Source organism: Phyllostomus hastatus, unplaced genomic scaffold (assembly GCF_019186645.2).
Source record: "Phyllostomus hastatus isolate PE091 unplaced genomic scaffold, TTU_PhHast_1.1 phas_contig_86, whole genome shotgun sequence".
In the NCBI taxonomy this organism is placed as follows: domain Eukaryota; kingdom Metazoa; phylum Chordata; class Mammalia; order Chiroptera; family Phyllostomidae; genus Phyllostomus; species Phyllostomus hastatus.
In genome coordinates, this window is record NW_025333977.1 from 73,814,896 (window position 1) to 73,841,727 (window position 26,832).

The 26,832-nt window shown below is 34.7% G+C and overlaps 1 pseudogene; it reads left to right on the forward strand.

Annotated features, from left to right (window-relative positions):
- Positions 1–11,329: 11,329 nt before the first annotated feature.
- On the forward strand, positions 11,330–15,991 carry LOC123827420 (annotated as a pseudogene).
- The last annotated feature ends 10,841 nt before the right edge of the window (positions 15,992–26,832 follow it).

Sequence of the window (26,832 nt, forward strand, 5' to 3'; positions counted from 1 at the left end):
GTGCCTTCAGTATGTTTTCAGGGACAAACCTGGGGCTTTAAAAGAATGTCTTGATTTTACTTGACCTGACGGAAAAACTGATGATACTGATAGGAGGGTAATAGGGACTGTGGATCTAAGGGAATGTCCAGAGAAGAGAAGGAGGCCAGGCAAGACTGAGGCTGACCGAAGGAGCCTAGCCACAGCACTAATTTGGGCTGGAGCATAAAAGATTATGTAGAACTGCTTGTGAAGCTGACAGCCAGGAAGAGGTAAGTCAGGGCTGAAGGGCACTGACAGCAGCTGACTAAAGATCACATTAAAGAGGCAGACTCACAGACAGAGAGCAGGCTGACAGCTCAGGGGTGGGGGGTTTGAACAAAAGTGAAAAAAAATAAAGAGAAAAAACTCATGAACATGAACAACAGTACTGTGATTTCACGGGGAAGGTAGTGGTGGAGGTGGGAGAAGGTATGCAGAGAAAAATGGTGATGGGACAAAATTTTTGTAAATAAAATTCCTTAAAAAAAAAGAAGGCTGTCCATCTCTCATATAATCAGCTTTTCAAATTCAGAATCCGAAGTGGTCACTGTCATTTCTTTTCACAAAACCAGCATCTTTGAAAACTGGATATTAACCAACTTACATCATTCCATTAATGATAATGAATAAAAAGGATTAAGGGCAATAGTCGAGTTTTAAACAATCAATAGGTGACTTCATATTTAGAGGTGTCTTTCCTACAAAGATGTATTGATTAGCCAAGGCAGGCCTTCCAACCTCTCCAACACTCACAGCATCATTTTTAAATATCCTTTATGGTTTGATTTAGAAAAACAGAAATGTAGAAGTATTTAGAGAAGAAAAATCCATTATCAATTGAAAACTCCTTATAGCATACAAAAAAGATTTTTAAAAAATCAGCGTGGAACTATTGGGCATCTTTTCTTCCTCCATTTTCACAAAAACTCATGATATTAAAATTTAGCTGATTTATAATACCCTCTGTCTACTTTGAATAGATACATGAATATTATAGATGAGATAGTATGCAAATCACCGAGTTATTTTTAAAGATGAAGTATTACCAGCTCATCTTAGATTGAACATAATCTAAGGCAGTTATTCTTTCTGGATACATAGCAAAATGAATGTTAGGGAAGTACAAGATGCTGAGAAATATGAATAGCTTAATATAAGACATCCAGGTAATTCTGACAAACTCAATACTTTGCCTCTGACCTCTCTTAAAAAAAAACAAACAAACAAACAAACAAAAAAAAACTAGGAGAATCACTTGAACGCTGCCAAACTATGCCTTGGATGAATTTGTGAATATCATTCTTTCATGCTGATATCAGCAGCATTGTTCAAACTACCACAACTATAAAAATAATTTTTCCAGCAGTAAATTAGCTTTATTTTATAATTCTCTTCCCTGAAAAAAGTTATTTCCACTACAAAAACGTTGCTTCCAGTATGAAGCATATAAACCTTGAACATCTTTGTAATGAACCAAAGCCCTCCAGCTTCTTGGACTGCAAAGAACTAAATGAAACCTCACCACTGTCATTATTTTAATACCAAATCAAACTTTTATTTATAAAAACAAATGTTGAAAATGAGTAGCACTCTAACATGATCATAATCTTTTAACATCTGCTAAATCTTTCTTAGCGTTCATTTGTACACAGAATAAAATATTAGATTTCTGATACCAACATCTTGGTAACAACCATATATTCCCTGATGACCTTCTGCTTATTTCTATACCTTAACATTTGGCTACCAAAACTTCAAGATTTTCCTGACTTCCTTTAACATTTGTAGAGATACACTGACCGAGTTAGAATAAGCAATCCACGTGGGCTTACCACAGCGTCTCTTGTCCCCCTGACTGAATATCAAAATGCATGAGCATGTCTCCAACACAGCATGGAGTCTGTTTCCAAGACAGTAGTGACTTGATTTCTATGAGCCTATCTTAATTATTTTTGTTTTAGTTTAAATGGTTCTGAAATCTTAGCATACATCAAAATTAGATGTGGAGTTTATTAAAACACAGAGAGCTTGACTTCAGACTGAGTTTCTGAATGGGTAGGCCTAGAATAGAACCCAAGAATTTGCTTTCTGACAAGTTTTCCAAGTGGTGGCTACTTCAGGTCAAGGGGCCACACTGCTTTCAGATGACCACAGAATTCCATCCTAGGGTGACTTCTGCCATTTGCTTGACAGCTGCATTTGATGAAATGATTTTTAGGAAAAGTTCACAGTACTTACCAATTTCCATCTGAGAATTAATTTTTATCTATTTTTCAGTTTTCTTTCTACAGCCCTGCTGGGAGGATATTAAAAAAAAAATTAACCCCAGTAGTAAGCACAAACACATCAAGGAACTTAATATTTCAATAAAAGAAGAATCAATGTGTGTACAACATATTGGTTAAAGGTTAACAGCCAGAGGAAAATTATTATCATTTTTTGTAATAAAGATATAAAAGCTAATAGCTTAAGGGATTTACCCAAAATCATTTAAGAATTTTTTAAATAATGATTTTAAAGAAAATTTTACTTAACACAGAAAATAAAAATATTTATGAATGTTGGCCATGTATATTATTAGAAATAAATAAATGAAATTATTGTGATAAAGTACTCATTTGTATGAGATGTGCAAACACAATAAGGGCTTAAAATAAACAAAATAATGAGAACAAATCCATCTTCACAGAGTATTAGCCAAGAAACTGCCTAAGGCTGAAAAACCTCCCTTCCCACTCCCAACCATGCCTCGAAGGAGCTTTTATGAAAGTCAGGCCACATCTCTTGACATAACTATCCTCATCTGTAATAGGGAGAACATTGAACTAGATGAGCTGTAACTTCATTTAAGCTCTAAAGTTTATAGTTGACATAGCAGTCCTACTAGCAAAATGTATTTCTTTTGCTTTTTATTTTTCTATTTTACCGGAAGATTGTAATTAGTCTCAGATGAAAAGCAAATTTTAAAAAATGTATTACTCTAACCACATACCTTGGAAACAGAGATACACTTCTGCAGTGAAAGGATTGGTCCCAAAATGAGCCTTATAACAAAAAGCAAACAAAAAAGGTATACATTTTGATAAAGTTATTGCACACTATAAGAATGATAGATAATAAATGTACAATAATATTTTTGAACTCTGCATGAGTTATTATTGTTTTCAAACATTTATGGGAATCTTTTCTTAGCAAGCTATCCAACTGTATTTAATATTGTCTTACTATTCCTTTTTCTCTCTTTGAGTTTCTCCCATGTACATGCGCTATTTGTTTTCCTTCATTACATAAACTTCAAAATGATTATGCAAAAAAATTTAAACCAAAATTACAGTCAAGGTCTGATTACAACACCAGGGGGAAAAAAGACAACCTCCAATTGCTAAATATACATAATTAGGTAAACTTCAATAAGAGATGCTCGGGGGGAGTCAAATAGCTCAAACACTTAATGAGAATGTAATATTGCCAAAATATACAGGATTGGCTCAAAACAATATATTTCAAATGTGTTTTATGAAAACTATTAAATTATTCTAGGCTTTAAACACAGAAATGAACATGGTATTTATTTTTTACTTTCAAAATAGCTTATCTATTTGTGAACTCTTAGACCAGAAATTATCACTAATGTTTCTCATATAAAAAGGTTTTTAAATCTAAATATTATCAGAAACCTTCTATCATGTGATATTGAAATATGCAAAATAGATGACTTCAAAATGCTCACCAAACTCCCCGTATCTGCAGCATGTAGTGCCCATGGGCCAATGTTATTATGGTACTGGAAGCAATAAACCTGATTAAAGAATTTAGCCTACCATTGCGATTAGGAAAAAAAAAAAACTCTCCATCTTAGAAAAATCCCCCTCTACACATCATCAGACTTGATTTTGTGGACATTTTTACTAGAAGAAAGAATTTAGATTTTATCATAAGTTAAACATTTTTGAAGGAAGTTACACACTTAATTGTTACCATGAATGGCCATTTACCATAAGACAAGCACATTGGTAACCTGAAGGTCATTTTGCTGGCTAGTGCCTATGATAAAATGTGGGAGGGGTGGGGTTAATTGAAAAAAAGAAATATTTAAACAAAGATTACATCATTCTGAGTACATTAAGATAAAAATATAATATTGATTTACTTTTATAGGTGAATGATGGATATCCCATAAATTATTTAGGTAATCACCTTGGACTTGCATTGTTCTTTTTAGCAGTCGTCATGTTAGGAGGACAAGCTTCAACCACTTTTTCTGTTCTTCATTGAGTGAGGCAGTCTTGTGAGGCAGGATGGTCTCTCCCCCTTTGTGCTCCCTCTGGCTAATCATACAAAATGAGCATGTACTCCTTGGAGAATATGACAGGCAGGACTCTGCCTGCTGCCTTCCCCAGAAAATGTGCAACAAGTCCAAATATCCCCATGATTCCTTGTGGGACAACCCAGTTCCTTCAAAAACTGTATAATCGCTTGTAAATCTACTAACAATGGTAATAAAAAGGTGCTGTTCTGTATGATAAAATGTCATGTAACTATAAAAAGTCATATCTTAGAAGATTACTTATTTATGGGAAAATTCCCAAAATATAATATAAAATAAAAACTACATGCTACTAATTTTTATAAAGTATAATCCAAATTACTTCTCTAAAATACATAGAAAAATCAGAAGAAAATACATAAAGATGGTACATATGATTTTCTTTGTTGATAGTGACAGTAGATTTCTTAATGATTTACTCATAGTACTTTTTAAATTATTATTTCTATAAACAATAAGCATTTTTAAAGTACCATCATAGAAGAAATGATCTCTGGAGGACCAATGGAAGCAAAGGACCAAACCTTTACTCTCCTATAATCATATAGAATTGGAATATACCATGACCTTTTAGAGGTCAGCAGAGATTCTGAACACCAAGAAGTATGTGTCAGAGACAAAAAGGTTTAAAACTGAGAAATCGCCCTGGCTGGCGTAGCTAAGTGGATTGAGCGCGGGCTGTGAATCAAAGTGTCGCAGGTTCGATTCCCAGCTAGGGTACATGCCTGGGTTGCAGGCCACGGCCCCCAGCAACCGCACATTGATGTTTCTCTGTCTCTATATATCTCCCTCTCTTCCCTCTCTAAAAATAAATAAATAAAATCTTTTAAAAAAAGAAATATACCTGAGTGTCTTTCTAAAAAAAACAACTGAGAAATCATTAGGAAATATACACAGAAATATAAGGCAGAGCATGAAGGGAAAGCAGAAAAGGAGATATTTTCAAAAACATTCAGTGTGTCCTAGAGGTTAAGTGTATGTCACCAATTTAAGTATTAATATAAATAAAAAGATGATGTTACCAAACGCGAAGTAAATGGTTAAAATTATGATTATTTAAGAAGTTATTGCTTGAAACAAGACAATGTTAAAATAACTTTTAAACAAAAGTATTGTTTCTTTTTTTCTTTCTTTGTTCTCAGAGCCCAGTAGCTTTCTCTTTTCTTAGTTTTTCAATTTATTTTAAAATTATGAGATGGAATTAAAGAGCCACTTAGCTACTGGTCTTCATTAGCTTGCCTATCTGCTAATGAACATTACATGAGGGAAAAAAAAAACTTCTTTCCATACAAACAATTCTCTAAAGTATATTAATTATAAGAAATTCTAATTTTTAAGGTAGAATATATTCCAAATTTTGTGAATTATTATGATATACACACCCTACACCAATTACAGGTGAGATAATTTATATGAAATATAGAATAGCACAACCACTTTTGAAGATGGCAAAATTATAATACCCCTAGCTCTATGCCCAGAATTTAAAAATACATATGTTTGATTAAAATTCAGCAGAAACTTTTTCTAAAATATAACTTAATGAATTAAAATACATCCTCATCTCTCTGCCAAAGAGAACAGTGGTAAATTAACATTAAAAAATAAATGGTTTAGATTATCACAAACTACATTATCAAAGAAATATATCCATGTAGATATGCTAGACACACACATTTATTAAATCTGTAAAGGTTATCAGTATTCATAAGCCGATTCAGCCAAGGTTTATTATGAAAATCCTGTAAGATACATATTTAAAGTATTTCATGATTTAGATTATGGACTTACTTCCTTTTACCCATCATTCTAGGAATTGGAGTAAAAACTATCTGTCACATTAAAATCGAAAAGACTTCAGGATTCTTGCATAAAGATAATATTCCCATAAGTGAAAAATAAAACCATAAATATGTGTTTTAGAAATTGAGCTTTTTTATAGAATTTATTGAGGTGCTTTAGTTAATAAAATTATATGGGTTCCAGGTGTACAATTCTATAATACATCATCTCTGCATTGTATTGTGTTCACCACCCCAAGTCCCCTTCTCTTACCATAACCTCTTCTACCTCCTCTCCAACCCCTTTTCTTCTGTAATCACCATGCTGTCATCTGTTTGTAAATTATCTATTTTGTTTAATCTCTTCACATTTTCCCCTAGCCTGACAACTCTCCTCCCCTCTGACAGCTGTCAGTCTGTTCTCTGAGTCTGTTTCTATTTTGTTTGTTAGTTTATAGTTTATTTTGTTCATTAGATTCCATACATGAGTGAAATTATATAATACTTGTTTTTCTCTGAGTGGCATATTTCACTTAGAATTGAGCTTTTAAAGGTAACTATACAAAGCTTATTCTGGAAGATAGCAGGTTCTAGTAGTTATAATCAGAATTAAACTAATTTAAGCATGTCCACTTTTACAGACCTGTCAAATGGGTGGATATGGAGTTGATAGCCAATAAATAGACAAGGAGCACAGTCCACTCCTTTGACTCTCAACTCCCACATGCTCCCTGCTACACATATGTTCACTCCATACAACAACAAAATGACATGATATTGTATATAACAATATATACTTATCCTTCTAAAAAAAAGATTTTATTCTTCCCCCCAAAAGAGAAGTCACTGTATCCATCACTGGTTCTATGAAATGCTCCACAAATTCAGGAAGTGTCCCATTGAATATTTTGTTACCTAGACTAAGTTGTAAATTTAACCACCAATGTCATATAGATAACATAAAGAAAGGAAGGCAAGAGATAAAGAAAATAGTAGCATTCAAATAAAATTATGCAAAACTTCTACAGTCCTCATTTCTGTAACTGGTCCCAGGACTTTAATGAAAGTCTGACTTCCTTCTTCCACTACCCATTGGTTATTACCTCTACCATCAGCCAGAATCTCAATTAGCCAGAGTTTCAGTAACCCAAGGCATCATTGCCAGAGTCTGAGTGTTCAATTGTCCCAATTTTACACCTTGAGTAAATTACTTGATCTCTGTAAACTCTTATTATCTCATTCACAAAATGGCAACAAAGGAAGCTAGATCTTACCTCAAAATTTTTTGATGAGGATAAAATTAATTAAGGCATGATGGATACCTGGTACATAACAGATATTCTGAAAGTCTTCCTATATGTTATCTACTTCTATTCTTCTCTTACTAATAGTAGCAGGAGACATTATAAAAGTTACATGTAAAGCAATATTTCCTTTTGACTTTCAAAGTAAATTTAACAATATTACTGATGTTTACATCATTCACCCCATTTTTAGTCCTATTTGGAAACTGCAGAGTATATGAGTATGCTACATTTCTGAAAGGTGGACTATGTCCAGGATTGGGTGGAGCAAGATTTTGTTGTACTTTATACACTTCTGTGGTATCTGAATTTGTTGTAGCAAGGACACATCATTTTTGTCAGTTCTGTGTCTGAAAATTTCTAGATTTATTACCTAGAGCAAATCACTTCACCTTACTGGAGTTCTTTTCCTATTTACAAAATAAGGAAATTAGAATCCATGCCCTCTAAATATTTTCCAGCTGTGGGATATACTATTCTATTTCTACAACTTCAGGGCTCTGTCCTGGTATACCTCTTATATGATAAATAGCTTTATACATAGTTTATATAATGAGCACAATCTTTGGACTAGAACAATATCAATTCAATGACATCATTTAGTGATACATAACTAAGTTGCTTAACTTTGGCACTTAAGTTTCCTCATCTGTAAAACAGAAAAAAAAAGACCTTATACACATTAACATGCAATAGGAATTCAACTAATTGTAGTTATGCTATTTTATCAAATAAAAGTCAGCGTTGATTCTAAGATACATCATCACTACTACTCTGGTTGAAGAGGCAATTCAGTAATCAATTTTTATCTTCAATTCCAGCATTTAAAATATTAAATGGATATTACAGAATATGGAATGTAAAAGGAAAATGCTATGTGTCCATGACAGAAAAGGAAGATCAGGGTGTTTCATAATGAATTAATTATGGAGTGCCTCCTGTGTGAAACACAGCGTGTCAGACAGAAACTTGCAATATAAGAGTGAACTGAAAGAGAATCCCTGTTCATGTTGGAACAGACAGCCTGAGAGGGAAGAAGAGTAGTAATATAATTTAGTGAGGGTAAAGAGTAAAGATAGGAAATATTTGACAAGTGAAAGTTGGGGACAATACTGCACTTCATTTCTTTGTTAAAATAGGATATTAAACCTCAAAAAGTGTGAACATTTTTAAGTATCTATTCTGGACAATTTTACATGTATAGAATAAAAACATTATGTTAAGTTGAATCAATATGAAACAAGTGATTCCGTGACTGGGGCAAGGTACTGTTGGGATTAGAGTAAAAATCTAAGGCATTATATGGAAAGAAAAAGAAAGTTAAAATATCCATTTCTCAAGCATAATTGATTTATGAACCTACTTTCTTCAGGAATCTAGGGTTTTGATTCTTGACCTAGCCAAACAAAAATGTCTGGAGGAAAATAGATATGCTGGTCCAAACACAAAAAGTGGTGGAAGGTGAAGCCACAGAGCAAGTTTCCGATCTGAAAACCAAAATGATATGCTTTACGGGTTCCCTGTCATCTCAGTCACGAACAAGCAGATATTTTCTAATGAGATAACCATGTCCATAGTTATACTAGACTAGCAACAAAGTCAAAAACAGAAAGCATTTAGTAATCTTTTATTTACTTAAATGCATACCTTACATATCTGCCTAAGAGGAAAATCATATATTTATGATTTTTTCTGCTTCATATAACTTGTTTTGTTTTTAGTTTTAAAGCTATTGTAGAATAGATACGTATTTTACTTAGTGTTTTTCACAACAAAACAAGTCATTGAAAAAAATTAAATGAAACCTGTATTAAAGAGATGTTTACAGGCAATTTTGCCAACTTTTTTTCCTCCAGAGAGCTATACGGACTGAGTGATGTTAGCAGAAAATTGCACAGGTCTCTACAGAAAGGAACTCTCCATTTCAGGTCCTTTATTTGGTATTTCTGCATGTAGGCAAGTGTTTTACTTGTGTCTCATAGGTATTAGAAACAGAATGTTCAATATGGTCTAGCTTCTGACAGATCATTAAAAAAAAAGAGATTCAGGTATTATATGTTATATGATGGAGGTAAATGAAAATAAATATCCAGTTTTTTGACATTTGATGATAATTTGACTCACAATGACTGACAAGGTATTTTTCTCCTGTTCTTTTCCTGCAATCTATACCTAATAAATCTTCATTTCCTAATTTTCTACATTCTTGTTTTCTATCTACAATGTTTAAGATTTACTGAACATATAATTTGTTGATGGCTGGAAAGGAGATAGGAGAATAGAATGCCTTATGTGTATAACTAATAATGCATAACAGTTATGTAAGTATTAGTTAGCACACGCTTATTTTTTAAGACTTTATTTATTTATTTTTTAGAGAAAGGGCAAGGAGGGAGAAGGAGAGGGAAAGAAACATCAATGTTCAAGAGCAACATCTATTGGTTCCCTCAATGGGGACCTGACATGCAACCCAGGCATGTGCCCCCTGACTGGGAATCAAACCAGAGACCTTTCAGTTCATAGACCAGTGCTCAATCCACTGAGCCACACCAGCCAAGGCCACATACTTACTAATTAAAATGAAATTACTTTAGAACAAAGTAAAATTTCAGAGGGCGAAGAAAAAGAGGTATTTCCTAACATAGTTAATGTGAAAGAGTAACCTCACAAGGAAAAAATCAATTAATATGAAGTCTGTCTGGAAGAAGTCTAGCCATAGTTAATATAATGAGAATAATTTGTGTGACATTGATGTAACCTGGCAGCCAAGGAGAATGGACTGGAATGCACGTGTGTGAACAATGATAATTTCACTGTCAGTGGGGGTGGTAGACACCATTGAGTGGGCATGTGTACTGTGTGGTTATCACATTCAAAATGACTGAGCAAGTAAAGCAATGAATCTGCATCAAATTTTGCATTAAGTTTGAACATTATGCTGTGGAAACTATTAGGATAATTCAGAATGCCACAGCTATGGGAAACTGGTGATTGGTAGCTTCATCACAACCATGCGCCTGCTCATGCATCATGTCTCCTACAAAGTTTTGTGATAAAACATCAAATAAACCAGGTGACTCAGCCCCCCCTACAGCCCAGATTTAGTGCCTGGAGACTTTGGGCTTTTCCCAAAACTAAAATCAACTTTGAAAGTGAAGATATTTCAGATCTTCGACGAAATTTAGGAAAATATGATAGATCACCTGATGGTGATAGAGAGAACTGTGTGAAGTCCCATGGTGCCTACTTTGAAGGAGACTGAGGCATCATTGTCCTATGTAAAATGTTTCTTGTATCTTTTTCAATAAATGTCTCTGTTTTTCATATACATTGCTGAATACCTACTGGAAAGACCTTGTACTCTCAGCTAAGTTGGAGAATACAAAACTAGAATTTGAAATGTGACTGACAAGGCTATAATTTTTGATATTGTTGCTCTTATCCTTTGAAATAAAGTCAGAGGAAAGGCATATAATATAAAATAACAACACATTTCTAATACTGAGTACAGTAATAGAGGAAAAGCAGAAAGATAGTCAATTCTAGAATAAATCAATCCTAACAAATGCCAATCTATAAAGAGTAGATATATGAAAAAACAGGAAGAATTTTTAGAATTCAGAATTTCCATTGCCAATATAGGCCTTAGTATCCAATCTACCCATAGAAGGTTTCTTTATCACCAAATTTTTACTTATGAAGGAAATGTGCTTAGAATTTTCTCTTTAAGCATTGTGAATTAAACATGCATTTATTTCTGTTCCATCTAGAACACCCAATAGTAGCAATTGAAAAAGGATAGGCACACAAAGTAAAAGAAAACTAGATCAGCATAGAAGAGAAACATTAACTAAATTTTGGAGAAAACCAAATAGGCAGTCATTGATTTAAGAGAGATGAATGGGGAAGAGGTATGTGGGTGGGTATGTGTAGAAGGGGGAATAGTGACAGGAATCTAGCCATTTCACACTACAAGAACCTGAGGAATCAGGTGGGTATTCTATTTCAATAAAGATGCAAAGCATGGCAGAAAGAAAACTAAGTGGCTAAGTCTTTGAAAAGAGCTGCTATACCCTCTTCTCTCATCACAAGCAACCAATAATTACCTCTCTCCTACCCATGCTAAAGACAAAGGATTTATTCTCCAAAAAAAATTGGAGCATAGAGAACCTCATGTAAGGCTATAAGGCACAGGTGAAGGGAAGAGGTAAGATACTAATAATGAGATTTAAGTGATAAATTATTTACTGAGTACTGAGTCCACCACTTTCCTCTTCTTCCTGTTACTTCTAGGTCTAAATCCCCAAGGCAGGAAATAAAAGGAAAAACAAGACCACAATAAAACAAAAATCCCACCAATACTAACAATAAGGGAACCCCTCAAACACAATAAAAAGCCTGAGTTCTCTTATGAGTAAAACCTGTAAATAAACCAGCTCCACCTGCGAAAACAGAGCTTCAATAAACTTTAGTGCAGCAATGTCAAACTCATTTTCACCAGGGACCACCATCAGCCAAGTGGTTGCCTTCAAAGGACCGAAAAAATTTTAGGACTGTATAAATGTAACTACTCCTTAACGGTTAAGGAGTTGAAATTACATTTGTCCTTTTGAAGGCAACCACAAGGCTGATGTGGCTCCCCAGTGAAAATGAGTTTGACACTCCTGCTTTAGTGCCTCATTCAGTATAAACAGGTGAAGGACCACCAGCCAGTTTTGGAAAGTCTCCAATATGAAACATGAAATAAAAATATATAGTAAATGAAGAAACTGAGGCAATTTAAACAGCAAAATAAATATTTATAATATTTTATTGTTCTTAAAAAAAGAGAGATATTATAACTATGATCCCCACATCAGAATGCTCCAAAAAGAAAAACAGATCATTTCAGGAAAAAGAAACATTCTTAGAAAACTAAAATACAATAGCAAAATCTAAAAATAATAGATTGGAAAATAAAATTGAGGATATCCCCCAGGAAATAAAACAAAGAAAGACAGGACAGAAAATATAAGACAAAAGGAAAACAATATTGATTTAGGAGGTCCATATTTACATGAGGTGTTCCAAATAAAGGAAGCAGCGAAAATAGGAGGGAAAAATATCAAAAAATATAATAACACAAGGAAAATTTCCCAAATTTAACTGATAGACATGATCATATCAATAGATGTAGAAAAAACATTTGATAAAATCCAGCACCCATTTATGATAAAAACTTTCAGCAAAGTTGAAATAGAGGGAACATACCTAAGCGCAATAAAGGCCATATATGACAAACACCCTCCCAGCATCATACTCAATGGGAAAAAACTACAAGTGTTCCCCTTAACATTGAGAACAAGAAAGGGATGTCCACCTTCACCTCTTTTACTCAGCATATTACTGGAAGTCCTAGCCATTGCAATCAGGCAAGAAGAAGAAATAAAAGGCATCCAAATTGGAAAGGAAGAAGTAAACTGTCATTATTTGCAGATGACATGATAGTGTACATAGAGAACCCCAAAAATTCCACAAAGAAACTACTAGAACTGATAAATGAATTCAGTTAAGTAGCAGGATACAAAATTAATATCCAGAAGTCAGTTGCATTTTATATACCAATAATGAATTAGCAGAAAGGGAAATTAGAGAAAATAATCCCATTTACAATTGCTTCAAAAAGAAAACAATACCAAGGAATAAATCTAACAAAGGATGTAAACACCTGTACATGGAAAATTATGACACTGAAGAAAGAAATTGAAGAAGATGCAACTAAGTGGAAATACATACCATGTTCATGGATAAAAAAATTAACATCATTAAAATGTCCAAACTACCAAAGTAATATAGATTCAGTACAATTCCTATCAAGATTCCAAAGTCATATTTCACAGACCTAGAATAAATATTTCAAAAATTTATATGGAAACACAAAAGTCCCTGCATAGCAACAGTGATCCTGAGAAAGAATACAAAGTTGGAGGAATCATACTACCTAACATCAAACTATAATATAATGCCATAGTCATCAAAACAGCATGGTACTAACATAAAAAACAGACACATAGATCAATGGAACATGATAGAGATGCCAGAAACAAACCCACATCTTTATAGTCAATTAATATTCAACAGAAGAAGCTAGCATATGCAATGGGCTAAATATAGTTTATTCAATAAATGGTGTTGGAAAAATTGCACAGATACATATGAAAAATGAAACTAGACCACCTGCTTACACCACACACAAGAGTAAATTCAAAATGGAACAAAGACTTAAATGTTAGACCTAAAACCATAAATATCCTAGAAGAAAACATAGGTAGCAAAATCTTGGACATTACTTGTAGCAATTATTTATCTGATATATCTCCCAGGTAAGGGAAACAAAAGAAAAAAATAAACAAATGGGACTCCATCCACCTAAAAAATTTTTGCACAGTGAAGGAAATCATCAACAAAATAAAAAGACAACCTACAGAATAAGGGAACATATTTATCAATATATCTGATAAGAGGTTAATATTCAAAATTTATAAAGTACTTACAACACTCAACAACAAAATATCAAACAACCCAATTAAAAAATGGGCAAAGGACTTCAGTAGACACTTCTCCAAAGAGGACAGATAGATGGCCAATAGACATATGAAAAGATGCTCAGTGTTACTAATCATCAAAGAAATGAAAATTAAAACCATAATGAGATAACATCTCACACCTGTCAGACTGGATATCATCAATAAATCAACCAATAAGTGCTGACAAGGATGTGGAGAAAGGGGGATCCATTTAAACTGTTGGTGGGAATGCAGTCTGGTACAGCCACTGTGGAAAGAAGTATGAAGGTACCTCCAAAAATTAAAAATAGATCTGCCTTTCAACCCAGCAATCCCACTTTTGGGATTATTTCTGAAGGAATACAAAACACTAATTTAAAACAACATAAGCACCCCTATGTTCATTGCAGCATTATTTAAAATTTCCAATACATGGAAGCAGCACAAGTGTCCATCAGTAGATGAGTGGATAAAATCACTATTAACATTTACACAATGGAATACTACTTGGCCATAACAAAAAAGAAAATTTATCCTTTGTGACAGTATGAGTGGAACTGGAGAACATTATGCTAAGTGAAATAAAACATCATATGACTTCACTAATATGTGGAATCTAATGAACAAACTGAACAAGCAAAGCAGAGACACATATATGGAGAACAGATGGCAGTTAGTGAGGGAGGGTGGAATTTAAGGGTAGAGGGATTGAGCAAAAAGGAAAAAGGACTTGTGGACATGGACAACAGTGTGATGATTGCTGGGGATAGGGGGTTATGAGGGGACTAAATGGTAATGGAAAAGAATATAATAAAGATTAATTTTTATATCAAAAAGTGCAAAAAGTACCCAACAGAAATAAATAGAAAAAAATAACAACCGACACCAAAATCTGCAACTACAAAATTTTATCACCTGAGGGATAAAGGAGAATCCTAAAAATTTTCAGTGAGAGAGATGAAATAAATGTGGAAAGAACTGTGTAGAAAAATACTATCAGCCTTCTTGACAGCAATGCTGAAAGCAATAAAACAAATGTAAAAAAGGCTTTAAAATTCTGAGGCATGATTTCTTGCCTAAAAGTTTAAGTGCAAGTTATTCATCAGCTATGAGAGCAGAAAAAATATTTCAATATACATACTCTCAAAAAATATCTGCTTTCCTATAATTACCAAAAGCTGCTGGGGAACGTTCTTCAGCAAAACAAGGTAGTATGTAAGAAAGGAAGGTACAATGTGTCTTCTAGTTCTGTATCAGAGCTTTAGGTTCAAAACAACAAAGAGGACTCTGGATTACTGTCTAGATAAAGAGTTTAATCTGGAAAAGATGAGAATTTATAGAGTCATTGGAAGGGCTACAAAAATAAGCCACAACACAGCATTGTCACCAAAGAGATGTGATATCTTACATCTCTTAAGAGGTAATGACAGTGGGTTGTGGGGTGTCTCCATCATGTGAGTCATAATTCTTCACAACAAAAACCTGAAAGATTTCCCACAAGGAGCTCAAGTGTCAGGATATCTACTGAGGGCTATTGGTCAAGCTGTACAGCTTTCTGGACAGACAACCAACTCCACCTTCAGCCTAGTTGTGCTAAAGAGGTTGTTTATCGCATCATACCAATGAACTACCTCTATCCCTTTCCCTGATGATGCGGAAGGTGCAGCTTCCTGCCCAGGAAGACAGAACAACTGTGGTTGTAGAGACTATAAGGAATGATGTACCTGCCCAGGAGATGTCCAAATTGAAGGTGTGAGCTGCCCATGAGCACCCCTGCCAGGAACCAAATCCTCTAGACAGGAGGCTAAGATTCTCACCTTCAACAAGTCGGCCCACAATTCCCCCAAGGGCTTTGGCACCAATCTGATCTCCTCCCAATGCCTGAGAGGTATCCAGGCATTTCAGCAACACCTAGGGAACTGTGTATAACCACACCAAACCCTACATGCACTCCAAATACAGAACTTCAAGTGCTCCAAAGGCCAAAGGGACAGCTATGGCTACAAAAACTAACCCAGACCCTACCTTGTTATTGAAGATTTGGGATGCAAGAATAAATAAGTAAATGAAAATTTTAAAACAGGTCACTGAAGCCTTTTTATTTTGCAAACAAAAACACTGGGAATCTTGCCTGTGGATGTGCCTAAGATTACAGTGTAGATACATGTACCTCCTGCTGGTTGTTGGGAAGCAAGGTGAGAAAAACACTGATTTGGGCCAATTACATGATTACAAGCTAGGATTTTGAGTGAGGTTCCAGAAGATCAAGCAAGCTTGGCTTCTGTTGGAATTTTAAGGAAGCAATGAGAAAGCAGTTAACTACCAGAGGCACCTGAAAGCATTGGTTGGAGGCCTTCAGTTGCCTCTTCCTACCTCACGAACTCCACCTTACAAACCATTTTATTTTAGCTACCACTGGAGAGAGCACTCCCTGTCCCTTCCTCTATGCATCATGAGCCACATTAAAGTTTTCAATGGACACATTTGACAGCCATTCTAGCTCATACATTTGTGTCTGCCTGAGAACATCAGGAAGAGTGAGAATCTATTATTTTCAGCTACTTGTCAGTAAGCCACTCTTTGGTTTTCTGAAATGTCCATGAGAGTGAGGATTTCCCTAATCAAGAAAAAGCTTCAGATGCTGGGCATACAAAACAAAGAACAGATGTTCTTTTTCTGTGGTATCCATGAAATACTGGATCCAGCACAGGCGAGAGGTAAAGAAAATTTCCTGGAGAACAAGGAGTGTGAGAATGATAGATATGCATCAAGTCTAGAGAACAACCACACAGACTAAAGCAGAAGACTAAGAAATTAAGTATGGAGGGATTTTTCAAAATTCCTATTCTAAAAAATAGAATAGATTTGACATCTTGACTTAGCAGAAAATGGGACTGAGAAGTATTGAAAAATATTAGAATGTATAACAAGAAATTATAAAAGAAAATTAAATGAAAAAACAACAGTAAAAAATGGCAATTAACTCCACAAAATAAAAAAATATTTTGTATAAGAAAAGAAATTTAATAATACTGTTTGTCTTGGCTCTGAATTAAACAGTATATGAACAACCACTTTAATTAAAACTTACTTAAATATTAAAAACTAGATTTGTTTCACAGGAAAGGGAAACATACATGAGAGGAACATCAGAGTGTGAGAGGAGTTTAAGACAGCTAATCTTCAGTTTCCATAATTAGAAGTCAATACACAATATCTGAAAATTATGAAGATATTAAAAATAAATTATTTTGGAAAGTAGCTAAATCCCAAAGAAAATGGCTGAAAGACTTGAAAGTGGCATCTGCTGGGGGAGTGGATAACTGTTGTGAGGACAGATGGACAGGAGACTTCAGTTTTGTGCCTTACATCATTACTTTTTGATTTTTAAACTATTTCCAAGAATTGCTTCATGAAAAAAGCACACAATTTGTTAAAAAATAAAAGCAAAAGTCTGTAACAAGAAACAGTACGCCCTGGCTGGTGTGGCTCAGTGGATTGAGCTTGGGCTGCGAACCAAAGTGTTGCAGGTTCGATTCCCAGTCAGGGTACATGCCTGGGTTACAGGCCATGACCCCCAGCAAACGTACATTGATGTTTCTCTCTCTCTCTCTCTCTCCCTCTCTTCCCTCTCTAAAAATAAATAAATAAAATCTTTAAAAAAATAGAAAGAGTTTATTATTTATTGCATTATACATCATAATATTTAAAAAACTGTATGTCAAAATAAAGCAAAAACTATGAAGATTCTGTATGGTTTTTACTCTTTAATTTCATTCATGGCAATTTATCATAAGGAAACAATGAAATAAAGCAAAATTCTTATAAAGTTATCTATAATGGCAACAAATATAAAGTAAATGTCCAACAAGAAAATAAAAGATTTATAAATTATGATAAATTCAAGGACATAAAAGAATTTGTAATTATAAGCACAATGTAGAAACAGGAAAATATTTATGATATATAGTTAAAATGGAAGGATATAAAATCAAAGGTTCATTGTGATTGCTACTATTTAAAACCATGTTTGCATGTGGAAAAAATAATAAAAATTAAATAAAAGTGAAAGCAAAAAATGAAGTTAAAATATAGTACAAGTAAATGCAAAGCAAATACCCAGACTATGTAACTATTTAGAAGACAATATTCATGCCCTGGCTGGTGTGACTCAGCAGATTGAGCACTGGCCTGAGAATCAAAGGGTCACTGGTTCAGTTTCCAGTCAGGACACATGCCTGGGGTGCAGGCCAAGACTCCAGTGGGGAGTGCACAAGAGCAACCACACATTGATTATTTCTCTCCCTCTCTTTCTCCCTCCCTTCCCCTCTCTAAAAATAAATAAGTAATTTTTTTTAAAAGAAAGACAATATGCAAACTGGGGAAATGTTTGTAACACTTCATAGAAAAAGTACTATTACCCTTGTGTGAGCTTTTGCTGCACACACACACAGAAATACCCCCAAATTTAGAAGCTTAAAACAAAAACAACTTATTTACTTCATGATTTTGAGGTTGATATTTTGGAGTGAGTATTTGGTTCTTCTGGTTTCTGCTAGGCTCACTCATGTTGCCATGTATAAGCCAGCCTTAGCAATAATGGCTCATCTCTGCTCCATGTGAATGGACACTCATCCCCCAGTAGAATGGCTAGTATCCCTCACAGGGCAGCTAGGCAGAGTTCCAAGAAACTGAAGAAAGCAGGCTTAAGCTCAGAAATAGTACAAAGTCACCTCTGATACATTCTATGGCCCCAAGCAAACATCCCAAGTCTTACCTTGGTTCAAAGCAATTGGAAAATGGACTCCAAATTTTCATTCATATGAGGAGCTGAGAAAAAAACATTTCAAAGAGAATGGCTGAGGAAGGAGTGAAGGAGTGTGGTCATTTTTGCAACCTGCCATATATCCTAATTCATTTAAAAAGTGTATTATATAAAAAGATAGAAAACAAAAACCTAACAGTAATATATAAAAATAGCCTTAAGATATGATCATACAGCTCACTAAAAAATAATCACAAAGTACTTTAAACATGAAAAATTAACATCTTAATGAGATATATGCAAATTAAACTATATTGAGATACCAGTTTTTATCATGATATATAAAATTCTAAAAGGTTGATAATATACTCTGCTGGTGAAGTTTGAGGGGGAAATAAACACTTTCAAACATTGTACCTGAGAACAGAAAATGGTGAAAAAAATTGCCAATGTATAACAGATTTGCATATGCATTTATTCATTGACCCAGAAATTCCACTTCTAAAAATCTTATTCCAAAAATACAGAGGCAAAAATACAGGTGAAATTATGCACAAGGCTATTCATTAAAGCACAATTATTAGAAACAAACACAAGTTCATCAATAGGGAACTGGTGGAATAACTTTTGTAAATCCAGAGTAGAATACAATAAAACCATTAAAGGGAAAAGAGAGAGCTCCATAGACAGCTATGGAGTAATCTCCAGGATTTAATAACAAGCCAAAAAAAAAGAAAGCCAGACTAACATTATCTAACAAGTCTTACAAATATTTACTTGTTTGGTTTCAAAAGAAAATAAGAGAATAAAGTATAGATTACTTTATACATGAAGGAGAGAGGAACATGGTTGAAGGTAGTAATTAAACTTCTCTGAATATGATAGTTTTGTAGATGTATTTACAGCCACATAAGTATATTATAATTATAAGATAAAATTATATTAAAATTAAGTAACTACAATCCCAAAAATTCAGTAGCAAAACCAAATGTATTTTTAGTTGCTGGCTTAACTATCAAAAATATCCTAATATCAAGTGATTAAAAGTATAGTGATTTGCTTGCCTTTTCTAAATGGTAAATTATGGAATTTACCATAAAGACAAAAAGAAAAAATACTATACATAATTAAACTGCTTATCAATGTTAAATATACAAAAATAAGTAAATAGGTATTTACGAAATCAGTGGAGTTAATTGGAACTTTATGATTATCAACTAGAGCTGGAAATACAGAATTATACATTCATGGTTCACTTTCTCTTAAAATTATATTCATAAACTTGTCCACTAAAAAGAGAAAAATGTTTAGAAACAATAAATAATCATTGGTTAAAACCAACCAACCAACAAAGAAGGCCCTAGGTTTTCTTTTCTTTTCTCAACCCACCATTTTCCACCAACAGGACTCAGAAATTATTGAGGCAATGGCTAATGCCAGGTTTGAAAGAGAAAATGTTGTAGATAACCCTGGACATCAAGTCGTACTTGATAGCAAGGAATCCATCAAAGACTATTAGGGTCACACCCAAAGGATGGAAGAACCAACTTGAAAAGACTCTTTGTGCCAAAGATGAGCAATTTGCACATCAATTAAAATTAAAACTGCAATGAAATGATTGCAAAATTTATGTTAAAATCCACAAGATCAAAGTCATATTTCAAAAGGTATTAATCACTTTGAGTGATGGTAGATCACAAAATAATTATTTAAAAAGTTGTTTTAAAAAGTAAATAGCAGGAAACAGCCAAGCATTTAACATGTCTCACAAATACTCAAGTGAACAAAATACATAACTGCTAATCACAAAGGAGAGAGACAACCAGACATCGTGTACCTTCTGGTGGAAGATACAGCATCACATGTCATGTGTTTTTGCCAAAATGAGCCTGTCAGATCAAGACATAAAAATAATTTGGTTTCCAACAAATAAATTGCAATTAGTAGGTGGGATAATTTACAGATTAAAAGATACTAAGGAGACATACCAAAATAAATACAATGTTTTGAACTTACATGGATGCAAATTTAAACCAATTGTAAACAAACATATAAAATTGGAAAAATTTGAATATAGATTTCATGTCTGATTATAGTAATGGGTTAATTCTAATACATTTTTATATGTGATAATATTATGGCTATGTTTAAAAAGGAGTTCTTACATTTTAGTAATATATGATAATATGTTTACATATAGATTATGAAATATCTTGATTACTTTTCAAAATATATTGAGTTAGAGAAATAAGAGGAAGTACACATGAAAGAAGAATACAAACAGGATCACCATAATAAAACATCTGTAAGAAGCATTTACCTGCTCCCCCAAAACCAGTAATGATTGGCACATTTTATTCTTGGAAAATTTCAATATAGAAGTGTTTGAAATCAAACATGGAATTTTTCTTTCATTTAAAATATTAAAAATCAATTGAATAAACCAGGCAAAATATAGGTATTTCATAAAATATCATCCAAATAACAATTCAATATAAGTGAAATTGCATTATCTCATTCAATATTTCTTGTCTTTTTTTCACTTTTTATCTCTTTTTGTAACACTTATTTGCTATTGTTTATATTTTATCTTCTACTTTTTAAAAACATTATTTACTTTTTTGCTCCTCATTATTTTTTAGCAAATAAATTTACTTATAATGGTGCTTTTCTATAATGCATTATGAATGCCCAAGGTGAGTATCAGAATTCAGAAAATTGGGCCCGTTAGTAGCAATATTCAACAGTAACAGTCTGCAACACAGTTTTTCCATAGGTATCTAGTGGTACATGTATAAAGATTTAATCACAATAGTAACGTTAATGGCAAACAGCACCAGATGTTACCTGCAAAGTTCGACCTCCATCCTTGAATTTGGTTAAGAAAGAATTCAGAGTCAAGAAGCAAATACAAGTGAAAGTTTATTTAGAAAGTCACAGAGGTTGAAGTGATCCATGGAAGAAATGAGCTAGCTGGCCTGCATGAACTCAAGAAACAAGTTATGGAGGCAAAAGAAAGGAAGCAAAGGTATTCACTTTAAGAGATGGAAGGGGGAGGAAAAGGAGTAGGCATGAGAGAAAGAGAGACAGAGAGAGAGAGAGAGAGAGAGGGAGAGGGAGAGGGGGAGGGGGGAGGGGGAGAGGGAGAGAGAGAGAGAGAGGGAGGGAGAGGGAGGGGGGAGAGGGAGAGGGAGAGAGAGAGAGAGAGAGAGAGAGAGAGAGAGGGAGAGAGAGAGAGGGAGGGAGAGAGAGAGGGAGAGAGAGAGAGAGAGGGAGAGGGAGAGGGAGAGAGAGAGAGAGGGAGAGAGAGAGAGAGAGAGAGAGAGAGAGGGAGGGAGAGAGAGAGAGAGGGAGAGGGAGAGAGAGGGAGAGAGAGAGGGAGAGAGAGAGAGAGAGCGCGAGCACCAGCACACTGGGTTCTTCCTTTTGAGAATTTTTATCAGCTTCCCTAAAAGCTAGGATATTAAGAAAGGTCTCGGGGGAGGATCTCAATATAACTCATTATCGTTACCAGGTGTGTCCTTTCAGGGTCATGGCCTCTACTGATTAGTCAGTGCTCGGGGATTGGGTCCTTAGCTATTGTATCTAGTCGTGATATCAGCCATGGCATCACTTCATCTGGTTTTGCTGCTTTTCTGAGCCTGCAGCTGAAACACATCTGAGGCCTAGATGTTACCTCCAGTTTGACAAAACTGTCTCTGAGGCTTTGTTCCTAAGATTATTTCATGTAGGACACAATTTCATTGTCCTAGGGGCTTAATATTTATGAGAGTAGTCATGCAAGGGCTTGTATGGGAGTCATATGAGACAATTCTCTGGTCCCTTGTTCCTCCTCTAAGGGGGTTCTACTACATGGCTGGCAATATGCCAGGAGAAGAAAGGTCAGGGGAGGGTCTAAAATCACATGACCATAAATATGAAATATCAGGAGATCTAGACCCCATGCTAGGGGAGGAAATGTCACCCTGGGTGCCAAGTCTGACCCTACAATACTTGTTCCCCAGATTGCTCGTTGCTAGGCACCCAGGGCCTTCTACCCTGGTGACCTTCTGCATCTGGCCTCTTGTTCCTACTCTGCTCATGCCTGTCTAACTGCCTACTCTAATAGTAACGCCAGAGTTCTCACACGGTCCAACTGTTAAATAACTCAGCATAATAAATTTAGCTGTTTTCACATGAACCACTGATGCGCAAAAATAATTTCCTGCTAATCAGTAATAATGACTATATACCCAGTGAGTCACCATTACACTTTAAGAAGAAGACTGTGCTAATGTGTGAATAATTATTGACCTGATTAAGTGTTCAATCTTGCTCTTGGAAAAAAAAAAGTGCACATTATTTAACAATTCAGCTCTATATTGTCTTTGCGATAAAAGCAAGAAGTAATTTGGATAACTAATGCACCAGCTAACTTCCGTTAGCAGTTCCCAAAAGCAGATGATTTTCATCTCCCTTAAACATTACAGGAACCTACATTTTTCTCCACCTTGTGTCCTTAATGTGCTGCCAACTATTTTCAATTTTTTTCCTAGAGGCAAGAGGAAAAATGATATAGAGAAAATGAAGTAGATGATAGGGTTTTATCTGCCTGTCAGTTAAGAGGGCTTGGGATTCACAGAAAAAGCTATTACTAGTTAGCGCCACAGAACATTCCTCTACCAGGCCACTCTTCAAAGTTATTAGAAAGGTGAGGCTTTTGGGGGAATGAGAAAAGCTCAGAATTCCACACATTTAACAAAGACCCAGTTGGAGTGCTATAAAGAGCTAAGAGCTATTATTTGTCAGGTTATAGTTGTCTCTGATCAAATTGTTTCTTCTGTTTGTTTCCGTAAGATTATCTCCAATTAAGTACAAAGAGCAGTTTTGCTCTCCAGAAATGTCTTGACTTTGGCCCTGGCTGGTGTGGCTCAGTGGACTGAGAGCAATGGCCTTCTAACCAAAAGGTCACCAGTTTGATTTCCAGTCAGGGCACATACTTTGGGTGTGGATCAGGCCCCCAGTGGCGGTGGGGGTGTGCAAGAGGCAAACACACATTGATATTTCTCTCCGTCTTTCTCCCTCCCTTTCTCTAAAAGTAAATAAATAAAATCTTTTTTTAAAAAAAAGAAATGTCTTGACTTTGTAAATCAGATCGATCTTTTCCTCTTGCATAAGGAGGAGAAGAGGCATGCATCTGGAGAGGATAGAATGCTCCTACATTTATGAATGAGTGCTGTGAGATCATGAATACTACATTATTAATGGCTAGATAAATATACTGGGTCATGAGAACTTACTGAAAAATTAAAATTTACCCAGAAGAAATCATCTGAATCTTGCAGCAAATCCTGCATCATAACAAGTTTACCGTATATCACAGTCAAGTTCAGAGACATGGACAGCAGAGCAATGTCCTTTCCTGTGAAGGAGGCATTTCCTGCCCCTATGATACTATGTTTTGCACCCAAACTACTCTAGAGCTAATATCATCAGAAAGTATTCCCCCAAGTAACTTTTAACCAAAACAATTTTAGTGATTCTAATGGTGATACAAGGGTCTTCCAAGAACAACTGAAATATGATTGCAACCCTGGTAAAGGCAGAATATTTTCAATGAATGCTGCATTTGGACATAATCAAAGATGGAAAAGGTGGAAGAGTTAGAGCCATCTGCCTTTTGGGGATGTTGTTTGTGTATCAGTTATGCACATTTCAAACCATTCACTTTAATTTTAAGGATAAATGTGAAGCTACCTCAGGGGCACTTTGAAACAACAGAGTAATAATGAAGTTTGGTCTCAGGAGTAAGTGTATGTATATAAGTTGTTTGTGCTTCAATATTAACTTCAGGCTTTAATTATTTAACCTTTCACTTTCTTACTTATTGAACAGATTCCCTCCCATCACACCATGGCAATACTAAGTTCTCTGCTGTACTGCACTAGCGAGAAAGCTCTTTTCACTTCAGACTGTAAAAAATGCTTTTATATTTTTGCACCAAATAATAATTATTCATTTTGAATGCTCTTGTCATCAGTAAAATGAGTGTATAATTATCACTACGCTCTGTTCAGAAAAGTAAATCAGTATATGATATACTTTAGAATGACTTCCATCCCAAATTATTAAAATAGAAAGTTGCAATGAATAAGGACAATTTATGCTATCGAGAAGTTTTCCTGGCCTGAAGCCATTTATCTTCCATTGTAATGTGTACATCACTGCTATATCAGCATAGTAATGCTTATCAGAATTTTTATTCCAATATAGATTTCTCTAATTCTAAAGAGACTCAATAGGCATTTCTCTTTCTGAAATAGACTCATCCACATTTGGCTGGATTTAGATAAAGCAGTAGGGATTGTGAATGGTGCAAACAAAATGTTTGATGAAGATAGTGTAATGTTTCTGCTAACCAAGATAAAGTTTATGTTTCTCTTCAAATGATTCAATACGGCAGAATAGGTGATGCTCGTGAATTTTGAGGATTCTGTCAAATTTTCCTTATCTTAATTCTAACCCCCCCCTTCATTGAGGTTTTCATGTCAAGAGACCTGAAATAGGTATCCTGCTCTCATGCCTAGTAAGCCCCTCTATCCAGACAGTTTATACGTATACATATCCTTCATCTCATCTCTGAAATAAAACTACATCTTCCCTACTGGCATTGCATTAACATTGTTGTTTCTCCCCTTCAGTTGGAATCACTAACTGATAAGATTTGCCTTCATGGTGCTGCTGAGAAATGGGAGGTTGCTCCCTAGCTCTCCTTCTCAATACCAGAGTAACTATGAGACTCCACTGCAAGCACTTGGGCTCAGGGGACAGCTACACTTAGAGCACAGTCTAGAGCAGAGAATGAGGGAAAGTACACTGGTGAGAAAAAACCTTCTACTGTACTTTTGATTATCTAGGACAGGGTATTTGCTTATAATGGTAGGTCAAGATCCTAGGAAATAACATTGTTTGGTCCTACCTACTTCTAAAAAGGGCTTATAAAATTGAAAATTATAGAAATAATAAAATTTAAAATGTTTTTAAAGCTCACTTAAAAAAACTGAATTGTGAAAAAGAGAAGTAGAAAAATAAAAATATTGTTCCAGAAAACCTAAGCTCAGGAAAATTCCCATAGTTGTATGAAAACTTCCTGTCTACCAAGAGAAAAAAAGGAAAAACATAGTTCTTATCATTAAAATTTTAAAGCCCATCTGATTTTTATGAAAGACTAAGTTTTCCTATACAGGAGAGTTGGAAGGAACCAGTAGTTAACTCATCCATTCTCTGAACCAACACAGGTTTCTTTGGGAATCCAGAACAGAGACAAAGGGAATCACAGGAAATTGAGTTTCTCCAATTTCTGACTAAGATGGAGACTTCTTCGGGTCTTGCTTTACTCCATCCGACCATATTTCTTTATAATGCTCTGTTGCCAAATATCTCTTTAGCTTCTACTACATTTCCTGGACTGAGTGTGTATGTCTTCACAGAAAGCAAAACTGGCATACTTAGAGATTCAAATTAATGAGAATAATTTCTCATTAACATGTAACATATAAATCTAACATGTAAATTTTTCTCTTTTTCTATCACACTCTTTTGCTCTTTGGTCATTCTTATTGACATTTTGAATTTTGTAAGAAAAGTTTGTTTTAAAACTTCATTGAAGCTTTCTTCAAAGACTTCCCTGTCAAGAATATTAGAAACAGAGGCTTAATTGAGCTTTACTATGCACTGTAGATTTCTATTTCCCTTCTCTTTATGGCTTCTTACAATCCAGTTCAAGTCAGCAAATATTTACTGAGCACCACATGTGAGGGGCTCAGACAGTGCTAGGAGCTATTGGGATTGAAAAGAAATATATGGAATAGTTTCTTTTCGAGAGAACCTTTAAATTTTTATTAGACAGAGTGCACAAAGATTTCTTTTAAAAAGTAGAAAACTTTTAAAAATCACATAATCAAGGACACAAGTGAAAAATACAATAAATAGGAGTAGATGAGAATAATTCTTAGAAGATGCAGGGCTTGGACTAGACCTTGCAATAGAAAAGGTCATCTAGGCCAGGGAAGAAACATCAGCCAAGACACAGAGAGAAAGATTAAGTATG